Below are 13,066 nucleotides of genomic sequence, written 5' to 3'. Positions count from 1 at the left end.
CATGCTATTTTGAATCTCCTACTTACTCAATTTAGGGGCAAAAGAAATCGAACGCAAAACTTTCCAAAGTTTCTTTTCTTACCTGACATGGTCAGAGAAGAGGAAGCATCCACTGCAGGTACAAGGGATGAGGAGACAACACTAGAGGATGTCCGAGTGGCTGCAGCTGAACGGCGCACGTGTCCAGTACAGAGGTCACTGGTTACTGGTCCAAACAGCTCCACGGAAACCCCAAGGCTCTACCAAGTGGTAGTAGGTTTGGTAGGAGAGTGATGTCACAAAGCAGGCAGTTGAAAGGTATGAGAGAGCCAATAGGGAGGTCCGATCCCCAACAGGAAGGCGGGCTTGGGTGAAGAGAGTGTAGGAGAGCTAAAACAACACCTGAGTTTCTGAGCTCTGGGGAGGAAATCCTAGAAGACAGATTTACCTCCCCCAGGCTCTTCCATTAGGGAAATCATTGCAACATTTCTTACAGACGTTCATTAATACACTGAACTAAGAGTTACTTATATTCTACAGAGTATTCTATTTTATGTATCATATACTTAGAGCTATATAGATCTTCTTTAATTAATAATCCTTAGGAAGGAAAGAGCCATCTAGTTTGAACTATTACAGTTGTTCTGAAATCATATGTGTCTAATGAGTGAACTGATAGCAGCTTTTAAGGAGCCAAAGTAGGGATTAAGAAGCTCTTTTTGTAACTTGGTTCAAGAGTAGGGTGAAGTTTGTTGAGTGTACCTTGTGGAGAATGTTGTGGTCCAAGGCTCTTCTCTTTTAGTTTCTTCTCCTTGACTCCTACCTTCCTTGGGCTGGGCTAGGCTGGGGGCCAGGTTGGACTTGCGACTTAACGTTTCTCTTCCGCTTTCTCTTTTTTTTTTTTCTTCCATTATGGGCATTGCTTCGAGGACAAGCCTTGATCTTGCATTGGACGTTACTTCCTGTCAACTTCCAGCAGCAGGAGTCTTCTTTTCAGTGCTTGATGCTTCACGAAATAGACTCTGCCCGTTGGCAGCAAATACCAGAGAGCTAGGAGACAGAGCTGGTTGCAGACCTTTCCTCTTCCAGCCTTTGGTTGCAATTGTTTGGCCCATAATTTGCTAGCTCTAGTTCCTTGGGCCACACAGGTATCCTGCCATCTCCAGCTCTTGTTATATGTGAGAGACATTCTGAACACTGTCCCTTTTTCTTTGCACAGAAGTATATACAGTGTGGCAGTTACTGTAATCTCCTCCGCCTTGCAAACAGCCACTCTAGAATCTTGGACCTCTAGGACTCTCTGTCTTGCATGCTTGGGGGCAAGGCCAAGCAAAATGAAGAGGAGAATAATTAGAGAAAGAGGAGGACGTTGGTGGAGAATTGGGAGCAGGTAAGGTGAAAGGGCACAGGAGAAAAGAGATGCATGTAGACTTTTTGGTTTCTGTGGGAAACAGGTTGACACACTTGGGCCTCATTTGGTATTAACAGAACAGAGAGTTAAAGATCTAAGTAGCTAGATAGTGTGCAGCAACTGCCATGAAGTCTGTACACTGAAGAGAAGAGTCTCACATCTAGTTTTCATTTTGTTTTATGTCATAGTACCTTATTTATAGCATTCACTGGTGTGTTTGTAGAATACAGATGTTTTCAAATGCTCTGGTTTTGTCTACATGGTTATCTCCTTGTCCTGTTTGTAAGGAATCCAACATTGTAAGACATATTGCATGTTTTTCTCTTGACGATTGTTGACCTTGAAGCGTCATGAACTAACTTGAGCTGTTGGATTCTGTGGAGAAACGTTCAAAAGGGTCTGTGAAAAAGGCACTGTGGTGAGTCGCATTATGCACCCGAGCGTAAGGAGCAAGATATCTGCCACCAGCCCAGCTTGGCCTGGATTGCCTCTGTTTTAGTTCCCCTGGTTAGTGCTTTTCTCCCTAACCACTCTTGTGACTGTGATAATGTGAGTAAGGGCGGAGTTGCTAATGATCTATGTGTGAGGTAAGCTGGTTTGAGGGAGGAAATCTATGGACCTAGTCATTTTCCTTGGTGGTAAGCTTTCAGGGGTGCAGAGATGGATCTTCCTGGGGCCTTTTCTGGTCCCAGGAAGATATCGCATAGATGGGACCTCCCAAGACACACATTGAATCTTTAGGCCTGTTTTTCCTATTATGAGGTACGAACGAGTTTCTTCACTGATGGGGATGATGCTTATCTGAGAAGAAATTGTGAAAGGTGGTGTAGTGTAGAGGTGTGGCTTAAGCTTTTAAGTTTTCCTCCAGGTTTTTCCCCTAAGCTTCCTACTTCGGACGGCCTACTTACATGATACTAGTAGGTGATGTCCGGCTAACAGCTTCCTAAATATACCTGCAAGCCAGATCAGTGTCTCTTTTCTCTGTATTCCCATGGAAATCAAGAGTCCCGCCGAATTTTCCATCGAAACAGTTGATTTGTGTTGTCTCTAGGAATTCTAAAGGGCGTACCGTTGCTTCCTAACCGGTGTCATTTGGGAGATCCGCCTCTGTACGTTCAAATGATTAATTTTGAGACTTTGCTCATGTGTGCAGTAAACCCTTGAATTCCCTAAGACCTTCCTTTCCTCCATCTCCTACCCCATTAAGCCCGCTTCAGTTCATCTCCTGAATTTCTTTGGAATCTGTCAGCCAGCTCTTCCTCAACTTCCTAATACTGAACTTGCCTGTCTGTTGCGATTAGGTCCTAACTGGTGTCCATATATCTTGTTTCCTTCCAATCCACTCTTCACACAAGAAACCTTCAAAGCAAGTTGGAACGTTGCTCATAAACATCGCTCACAAGCATTGTTTTGAGAATAGAAAACACACTGTTGGCCTTTAAGACTCTGCGTGGTCTAGAATCCTCTCTGCTTCTCTAGCCCCATCTTGTGCCACTTTTGCCCTCACTTTCTATGCTTCAGATACACTGAATTAACCTTAGTTCTCACTCATCTGACAGAAGTCAGTTCAGATACTATTTTTCACTGTGATTCCTAGCATTAAGGAATTTGATTATCAGGTTTTGTATGAGGACTATTTCATCAGGGGTACAGAAGTTCTGGCCATCTCTGGTTTTGGATATCCCTTATTTGTTGAGACCTTTGCGTTGTTTGGTTGCCTTTTGTCTGTTTTCCAGATGGGAAAACAGGAACAAGGGAAGTATAGGTTATTACTAGGTGGGGTTGAACAAGTGGAGCAGCAAACTGCAAAGCAGAAAGAAGAGGGACGTACTATAGAGGGATATGACTTCCATTCTCAAGGCGCCTGCATCCTGTGCAGGGAGACAGCCTAACATAAAATGTGCCTAACAACAAATATATTGACTTCTTACTAAAAATCTCCAGTTCATAGAACCGAGGGGTTTGTACCTTCTCCTTTAAAAGTGATAGTCCTGGGACTTCCCCGGTGGTCCCGTGGTGAAGACTCTGCGCTTCCAATGCAGCAGGCGTGGGTTCAATCCCTGGTTGGGGAGCTAAGATCCCACATGCTGCGCAGCCAAAGAAATTTTTGTCGAACGTTATACTCCTGTATTGTTGGCTTTAGTGGTTTAGATTTTGTTGTACTGTTAAGAAGATTTCAGTTTATTTACCGGGAACAAACAACACATAATGTAAAAATAGTTTCCCAGAAACGATTTCCATCATTCTCTTCCTCCCTTTCTCCCGCAGACTGGTGTTTCACCTTGACAAGTTCTCTGTCATTCCATAGGAAAGCTGTCTGGCTTGGAGGTTGCAATCCCAGGGAATTTTTCATCAGCGGGGAAGTCTCCATCACTACAGAGGAATCAAGGGAGAAGTCAGTCCCTGGTAAGTGAGATGCTCCCCCTAAACACCAACACAGCAGTCGTGTACCTTTCAAGGGGTTCAGGGGCAAGATGGGCAAGGCATTTCTACTAACTCTTCTTAAGGATCACGGACAGTGCCCTATGCTACGAGGTAAGCGGTGACTGCTGTAGTTCTTACTGGTGATCCTTTCCTGTCACTGATTCTCGGCCTTCTTTGTATTTCATAGGACTGTTGTCAGTCCAATACAAAATGAGTCTTATTTTTAAAAACCTGAAATGTTTTACAGAGCCTAGCATTCTCATATAGGGTCCTTTCCATTCTCCCCACTTTCCCGAGAGGCCAAGAACACTTCACACCATGAACTAGGAGAGGGGGTAGAGCCCTTTCTGATGAAATACATCAACAAAGACAGAGCCTTAGCCTGCTTGCTCTCTGGACAGGATCTCGGACCACAAGGTCTTCAATCCTGGTATAAATGAAGGAAGTGAGGACAGTTCAACTGGCACTCTGATAACAAGAGTTCGGAAACACCTTCCAAAGAGACTATAGCAGTAGATGAGGGAAGGGAGTGCTACAGTGTGGCAGTACAGGGGGAATGATCGGCTACAGCAGTGAAAAGTGTGGTACCGATTGGTGTGCTCTCGGGGTTCTTGTACATGTAGCATAGATGACCTCTACAGTGGCCCTCCCACCTTCCCACCTGCATTAGGTGTTGTTTTTTTTTGTAATTTATGTTTATGTATTTATTTACTGTTTGAACTTATTTATTCTACGTATTTATTTTTTTGGCTGCACTGGGTCTCTCATTGCTGTGCACGGGCTTTCTCTAGTTGGCGGCTAGCGGGGGCTACTCTCGGTTGCGGTGTGCGGGCATCTCATCGCGGTGGCTTCTCTTGTTGCGGAGCATGGGCTGTAGGCACGTGGGCTTCGGTAGTTGAGGCTCACGGGCTCAAGAATGCAGGCTCCGTCGTTGTGGCACATGCGCTTAGTTGCTGCACGGCATGTGGGATCTTCGCAGACCAGGGCTCGAACCCGTGTCCCCTGCATTGGCAGGCGCCACCAGGGAAGCCCTAGGTGTTCTCATATAGAGTCTAAAAACAGAGAGCACTGAGAGAAGGTAGTGGTTATTAAAGGCTCAGGATCTAAATTCTACCTGTCTCTACACCCCTTCCCAGCTGTCGATTTGACCCCATTTTTGAATGCTGACCTCATTGTTCAACTTTTCTCTGCCGTCTGTATACTCACCTTGAAAACTTGTTTCTGTGATGCGTTGAGCAGACACAGGGTGGCAGATTGCAGAGGTGGAAGCTGGTGGTCGGATATTTGTGGGCTGAATCTCCTTCAGTCCCATTCCCATTTCTGGTTGCCCAGAGGCCCTACTTCCTGTGTGTGACGCCGAGCCGTAGGATTGCGGGCAGGAGCCAAGTTCTCCATACAGTAAAGACCCCAGTGTGCCTTGGTTATAGTAATATACCTGGCTTCCTTCCTGGCAGGGAAGTGACAGGCGGCTATGCCCCTGCTTTGTTCGTGGGCCTCCTGATCCAGCAGTTCCCTTGGCTCTGCCCCTGTCGTCAGCTGCCCCTAGGATAACTCTGAGCCCTAGCCACTTCTCTGGTAGATTTCCCTATTCCCCCACTACAGTCACACCTGAATAAGGCAACTCAGACCTTTCAGAGATGTGTCCTGAACCTCTTGTTTTCTGAAATACCTATCTGGTGGTTGTGAGACTTAAGGCCAGCGTCCCCGAGAGACTTTTTCTATTTCTCCTAGTAAACCTAGACTCATCTTCTGTCACCTTCAACTCTACTCCAATTGTGTTCTTTCAACCCAGACCTCTGACCCTGCTTTTTACTTCTGCCATTTCATCCTCGCTCCTGCTTCCTTTCCTAAATCCATACGTCTCTTTTGGCCTTCCTAGCCCTGGGCCAAGTTCCTTCCTCTTTGCTCAGTTTTTACCCCTTTCCTTCATTCTCCCATCCAACTTTCAGTCCTTCCTTTCTCACGCCCCAGTTAGCAGCATCTGAAAATTCGAAAGGTTTGTTACTCGTCTATTAATTGTATTCCATTTACTTATTCAGTTCTATACCTGTCTTACCTGTGTATGGAAGAACAGCTGGTAGCCAAGGTGGCACCAAGAATCCTAGCAGCTCTCACTTGACGTATCCGTAGTAGTCGGCAATTTCCATTTCGTTTTCCCTCTCGGTGAAAAATTGCAGCTTGCCCGAAGAGGTGTATCTGGCAGCATTCTCCCGTTGTTGTTGAGCCCGCCTCTTCATGGCCTCTCGCTCTGGCCTCTGCTCTTGTTCGATGGGCTTTGACATGACTGGCTCAGGCACGTTGGGTTCCCTCCATGGAACTCGTTGCTTGCTGAAGTCTTGGAGTAGAAAGTGGGTTTGGAGCTTGGGTGGGGACTGGCGCTTATTCACAGCAGGGGGAACAGGCTCCCGCTGGAGAGGAGCGCCAGATGAAGTTTTGGAGGGTGCAGGCCTAGGAGCAGCAGACTGAGGGACACGAGGCTGGGTATGGTTGGTCCAAGCCGGTTGGGTTGGGTTGGTCACAGTTGGCTGAGCTGGTTTGGCGGGGCCTGGCAAAGAGGCAGGAGCTGGCTGGGATGAATTGGCTGCAGCAGGTTGAGCTGAGTCAGTAGAACCAGGCTGGGCACGGTAAGCCCCAGCAGGCCGATGTGAGGCCAGAGACTGTGGCCTCCGAGGAGCGGGTCGAGCTTGAGGCTTGTCCCAGGCAGAAAAAGGCAGAGGTATCAACTTGACCTTCCCAGGAGGAGGCCGCTCATACTGGGCTGGAGACGGACACTCTGTTTCAGCACTGCTGTCTGGTTTCTGGGCTTGGACTTGCGTTTTCTCAGGACCCTTCCCCTCACGTGGGGTATGCCGCCATGGCTGGATAGCTGGGGGTGGCTGGGGGTCTTTGGGGTTGCTTGACTTTCCCAAGAGCCGACAGGAAGAGAGCCCAGTTTTCGTCTCATTCTTCTTCCCCAGCGCATGAAGAACCTTCACAGACTCCAGCATGCGCACGCCAAGGGAGGTTCGAGGCTTTTGAAAGCTCTGTTGGAGAAGCTCAGTTTGGTGTTCCTTTCGCTTCGTGTGGGGGATTGCTGGCTTCTCTTCTGCCTTGACTTTGTTCCCTGACTGCTTGTTCTCCTCAGCCTTGTTTCTCCCTCTGGTCCTTTTGGTCTTTTCCTGCCCGTGGCTCTTAGTTTTGCTGATCTTTCTGGATGCAGCTTTCTGAGGTTTGCCTTGAGAGTGCTTGGCCGTGTTCACAGGAGCCCTGTCACTGACTGCAGCGTGGCATGTAACCACTTCTCCCCCTAACAGGCACTCTGGATTCTTTGGCTGGATTTTGGCCTTGGGAGCGCCACTGATAGGCTCAGAGGCTTTCTGTTTGTTCTTCCTGGGTTGATCAGAGGGAACCTTTATGACACTTGGCTTTTCCTGCACCTGATTCACCTTAATGGCTCTGGTGTCTTTAGCTTTGATCACGTTGGGACCTTGGGATTGATCAAGATCTTTCAAAGGATTAAAGAGCTGGGGAAGGTGAATATCCTCCGCCAGTGTAGTAATGTCTGCAAGACCACTGCTAGGTTCAATCCCATTTTCAAGTGTCCCTAGGTCCTGACGACTCCGGCTGTTCTCTCCCAGATCAGCATTTTCAGAACCAGGCTGCTCCTCTTGGCTGAGGGGATCGGTGCAGGCCAGCGGCTGGTGAATATCAGGGATTCCTAAAGGGAGTAGTGGAGGATCTTGGTTCTCTGTTGGGATCTGGTAGGCATCCAGAGGCTTTGAAAGCTTGGTTTTGATATCATCCACGTGCTTACTCTCTATTTGTCCCTGGCTTGGAGCTGGAGGCAGGGCCAGGAGACGCCTGGCACTCTGGACTGGAGCTGTCACTGAAATGTCCCCAAGTTCAGATGGTGGGTTACTCTCAAGTATGTGGCTGTTTCTGCTACTGCAGGACTTGGGGAGTTCTTGACTTTGTGTCACACAAAACGTCTGGCTTGGAGGTTGCAATCCCAGGGAATTTTTCATCACCAGGGGGGAGGTCTCCATCCCTACAAAGGGATCAAGGGAGAAGTCAGTCCCTGGTAAGTGAGATGCTCCCCCTAAACACCAACACAGCAGTCGTGTACCTTTCAAGGGGTTCAGGGGCAAGATGGGCAAGGCATTTCTACTAACTCTTCTTAAGGATCACGGACAGTGCCCTATGCTACGAGGTAAGCGGTGACTGTTGTAATTCTTACTGGTGAGCCTTTCCTGTCGCTGATTCTCGGCTCGCTTTGTATTTCATAGGACTGTTTATAAGTCGAATACAAAATGAGTCTTATTTTTAAAAACCTGAAATGTTTTACAAAGCCTAGCATTCTCATATAGGGTCCTTTCCATTCTCCCCACTTTCCCGAGAGGCCAAGAACACGTCACACCATGAACTAGGAGAGGGGGTAGAGCCCTTGCTGATGAAATACATCAACAAAGACAGAGTCTTAGCCTGCTTGCTCTCTGGACAGGATCTCGGACCACAAGGTCTTCAATCCTGGTATAAATGAAGGAAGTGAGGACAGTTCAACTGGCACTCTCATAACAAGAGTTCTGAAACACCTTCCGAAGAGACTATAGCAGTAGATGAGGGAAGGGAGTGCTACAGTGTGGCAGTACAGGGGGAACGATCAGCTACAGCAGTGAAAAGTGTGGTACCGATTGGTGTGCTCTCGGGGTTCTTGTACATGTAGCATAGATGACCTCTACAGTGGCCCTCCCACCTTCCCACCTGCATTAGGTGTTCTTTTTTTTGTAATTTATGTTTATGTATTTATTTACTGTTTGAACTTATTTATTCTACGTATTTATTTTTTTGGCTGCACTGGGTCTCTCATTGCTGTGCACGGGCTTTCTCTAGTTGGCGGCTAGCGGGGGCTACTCTTGGTTGCGGTGTGCGGGCTTCTCATCGCGGTGGCTTCTCTTTGTTGCGGAGCATGGGCTGTAGGCACGTGGGCTTCGGTAGTTGAGGCTCACGGGCTCTAGAATGCAGGCTCCGTCGTTGTGGCACATGCGCTTAGTTGCTGCACGGCATGTGGGATCTTCGCAGACCAGGGCTCGAACCCGTGTCCCCCGCATTGCATTGGCAGGCGGATTCTTAACCACGGCGCCACCAGGGAAGCCCTAGGTGTTCTCATAGAGAGTCTAAAAACAGAGGGCACTGAGCGAAGGTAGTGGTTATTAAAGGCTCAGGATCTAAATTCTACCTGCCTCTACACCCCTTCCCAGCTGTCGATTTGACCCCATTTTTGAGTGCCGACCTCATTCTTCAACTTTCTCTGGCGTTTGTTATACTCACCTTGAAAACTTGTTTCTGTGATGCGTTGAGCAGACACAGGGTGGCAGACTGCAGAGGTGGAAGCTGGTGGTCGGATATTTGTGGGCTGAATCTCCTTCAGTCCCATTCCCATTTCTGGTTGCCCAGAGGCCCGACTTCCTGTGTATGACGCCGAGCCGTAGGATTGCGGGCAGGAGCCAAGTTCTCCATACAGTAAAGACCCCAGTGTGCCTTGGTTATAGTAATATACCTGGCTCCCTTCCTGGCAGGGAAGTGGCAGGCGGCTCTGCCCCTGATTTGGAATCTGAGATGGTGTTCCCTGAGCAAGGCTGGCAGAAAGCGATGGATGTAGAGGGACCATGTTCTTGGCGTCTGAAGTTTTATCATCCTGGGCTGCCAGAAACATGGAGGAGGCAGCTGTGTGGCGGTCAGTGAGTGCCAGAGTAAAGTCTCCGAGTGAAGAAGAATTCTTTTCAGTGCTTGCTGTGATGTCCCACTCAAGAACACCTGGATAGGAAGCAGCTGAAGTGGAGATCTGGCTGTGGTCAGTAACTCCAGATAACATAGTCGTGCTAGAATGTTGGTAAAGGTAGGCACTACCCATGAGTGTCTGGAAAGGGGTACCAGTAGCCGATGCCGAACTGACGGCAGGGGCAGAGACTCTGGAGAAGTTGCAGACACTTCGTGTTAGGGAAGTTGCATTGCTCACCACAGGAGGAGAATGCTGCAGAGAATTTAGAGTTCCAAGTAGAGATGGATGTTGGAAATTTTCTGTAAGAACAAGAGGGTCATGAAAAACTCAGGGAGGTTGAGAAATTCTCACTACGTTTGAGGAACGGCATCATCTGAAGGTTCTTGCTATCAGGACACCTCTACTATCACTACTTCCTGAGAAACCCAAAATCAGACAGTTAATGATGGCTGTAAGGACTGAGCAGTTTTCCACTCTTCTCTATTAACTGCCTGTGCTCCCATCTTGGGCACAGACGGGCAGAAGAGCCAAGTGGTGTGGTTCAGAGATTGTTCTCTAGGCTGGAAGCAACCTTCTCCCTGCCCTGTCTTTCCCTTCAGCCTGCACTCGTATTGACTTCTATGCTATTTCCTAGACTGGAAGCATTTTAGAACTAGGAGGCCCTTAGAGAACTTCGATGTTCTCAGTCTCATTTCGTGAGTAAGGAAACTGAGGCTCAGAGAGGTCGGGTTGACTTGTTCAAGTTCTCTCATTATGTTAGTATCATTACCAGGTTTCAGAACCTAAGTATCCTGACTTCCTTGCCAGGACTCCACTCTGAGCATGATACTGCCAGAAAGCAGGAGAAATAGAACTTATAATATAGGCATTTTTTTTGTCCATTAGAAAACAGTACGGCTATTACCATTGTCGTCTTCAGTGTCTCCCTTTGCTTGTGCAGTTCCCACGCTATTACCTAGAGGTGACGTACAGCTCAGTCCAACTGGTGAATTGAAAGAGTCATTTTTGCCCTCTTCAAGCCCGGTTTCTCATCCTACCTCAAAATGATTACCCGAAAGTGGATTTCTTAAGTGCTTTTGGAAAGGGAAAAGTTATCTGATTACTTCAGATTCCTCACCTATAAAGTGGTTATAACACCACCACCAATAATAATAGCAGTAATAATTAATAGATGAATAAGCTGATCTATTGCGTATGATTTATATGGAGGAAGATACAATAAGTTCTAGAAAGACAAAGAAAAATCATGACAAGCATATTACGTTAACGAAAAAGAAATCCATAGATATTAATGAAAACTGGGGTATGTGGCAAGTATCGAAGCCTAATGAATTTACTAACAAATGGCATTCTGTACCATCCATGCAATATTATGAAAGTGAATTTTGCCCACTCTATTTTAGTGAATACTATTAACCAGAAAACACGATGGAGGTGATAGAGGTGAATGAATTCCTAGCCAATGCATACAGACAGAGAAGGTATGTCAGTAAAAAATGCATAACAAGCAACAGAATGCAATAAATGTGCATGTATAGGTAGCCACAACACATATAGACAAGTATTTCAATGAAAACCGGTACGAAGCAGACAGCAAAATAATAAGTGTAAAAGAGTTTCATTATTGTGCTCCTTCATATTTTTACCCAGCAAGTAAGAGGTATTAAGCCTAGGAGAAATATATATTTCAATGAATATAGCTTATATAATAAGCAGAAAGGAAGCTTAAAATGTATCAGGAAGGTTTTTGGATTTATCCTAGAACTTAGATTAGAATCATCTTCAGCATCCAAGAAGATGGCATCCCAAAACCTCAAAAAACCATCATGCCTAGAATCCAATTAAAAAAGATTTTCAAATGTAAGAAAATCCACAGGACTCCACAATATGGTTTTCGATAAACGTGGATGTTTGTTTGTTTTGTTTCTTTGGCCGCGCCGCGTGGCCCTGGCCGTGAAAGCACTGAGTCCTAAGCACTGGACCGCCAGGGAATTCCCTAAGTGGGGGGGGGAATTAGAGATGTGGGGCTTGACTTTTTCTTCTTCTTCTTCGGTAGCTAAGCTCTACAAGCGAACGATGGCTGTTGATCAATGTGCTCTCTGTGTTAGGAAGGAAATAACTGTAAAAATGAAAAGCAGCCTTGCCTTAGAACCTACATATCACACCAAGGAAAATAGTCCTTCTGATTCAATTTAGAAGATATCACTTAAAATGTTGAATTGGTGAAATGTCTACCTAGTTTAAAAATTAGAAAGAATAAAACACTGAAAAGCAGCCCCCTAGATAACCACTGTGGTTGCTTGTTTATAGGAGGCATCATTTCTAAAACGTATTTCTAAAATGTTTATATTCAAAACTGTCAAGTGGCCAACTGTATTCAGAGAGGCAATAAAAGAAAGAAAACGGAGTATGACTTTTCTGATAAGCTGCCTTTCCCGGTGATCCCCTGTTCTGGCCTTACTTTCCTTCTTAAGTCTGTTAATGTAAGGGTTTGCTACCATCAACTTGGTTTTGCCCTGCTCTGAGCAGGTTTCCCTCTGTGCTGTTTCTGCTTTAATTGAAAATCTTTGGTTCCCATCAGCATTCCATTGCAAACTCCGTTTTTCTTGAGAGCTCCTCTATGCTTTCCCTCTTCATTCTTACATTTTCTCCCATCTCTTGGTGCCTGTTGGCCTGTGCTAATGAAAACCATCCTAAACTTCCTTACGCTCGACTCTGTGCCTCCCTGTAGAGCCCAGTACTCTCCATCCTCTCTCCCTATTCTCTCTTTTCAACTAGTCGAAATCCTAGTGGAGGGAGACCATTAGAGATGAAACATCTTGGTATATATTGCTAGTTTTCTATGTCCCCTGGCTTTTCTATGTTTCTGTTGAAACACTCTTGAGAAGTGTCTGATTTCGTTTTCTACATGGGTACCCTTTAAGGCTCAATACTGGAAAAGAAGGGGATCAGAGTGATCAACCCAATGTGGTATCCTAACGTAACAGTTAAGGAAAGCAACAGGCTTTGTGAGACAGCCAGTGATTTGTCCAAAGTCACACAGATAGTAAACGTCAAAGTCAAAAGTGAAATTAGGTCTCCAGACTTGTAGTTCAATACTTTCCCTCATTATTCCATGCTATTTTGAATCTCCTACTCAATTTAGGGGCAAAAGAAATCGAACGCAAAACTTTCCAAAGTTTCTTTTCTTACCTGACATGGTCAGAGAAGAGGAAGCATCCACTGCAGGTACAAGGGATGAGGAGACAACACTAGAGGATGTCTGAGTGGCTGCAGCTGAACGGCGCACGTGTCCAGTACAGAGGTCACTGGTTACTGGTCCAAACAGCTCCACGGAAACCCCAAGGCTCTACCAAGTGGTAGTAGGTTTGGGAGGAGAGTGATGTCACAAAGCAGGCAGTTGAAAGGTATGAGAGAGCCAATAGGGAGGTCCGATCCCCAACAGGAAGGCGGGCTTGGGTGAAGAGAGTGTAGGAGAGCTAAAACAACACCTG

The 13,066-nt window shown here is 46.4% G+C and overlaps 1 pseudogene across 1 annotated transcript in view; it reads right to left on the bottom strand.

Moving 5' to 3' along the window:
- Positions 1-12,848, bottom strand: part of LOC309622001 (uncharacterized protein C2orf78 pseudogene) — a 57,663-nt pseudogene extending 44,815 nt beyond the window's left edge. Inside the window, exon 1 of the transcript in view lies at positions 12,765-12,848. The product of the transcript in view is annotated as an uncharacterized protein C2orf78 pseudogene (transcript). The remainder of the gene's footprint in view (positions 1-12,764) is intronic.
- Positions 12,849-13,066: the final 218 nt, after the last annotated feature.

The sequence above is a fragment of the Balaenoptera borealis genome, assembly GCF_965194805.1.
Source record: "Balaenoptera borealis genome assembly, contig: HAP1_SCAFFOLD_1363, whole genome shotgun sequence".
Classification (NCBI taxonomy): Eukaryota; Metazoa; Chordata; class Mammalia; order Artiodactyla; family Balaenopteridae; genus Balaenoptera; species Balaenoptera borealis.
This window is presented reverse-complemented; position numbering and strand designations above follow the sequence as displayed.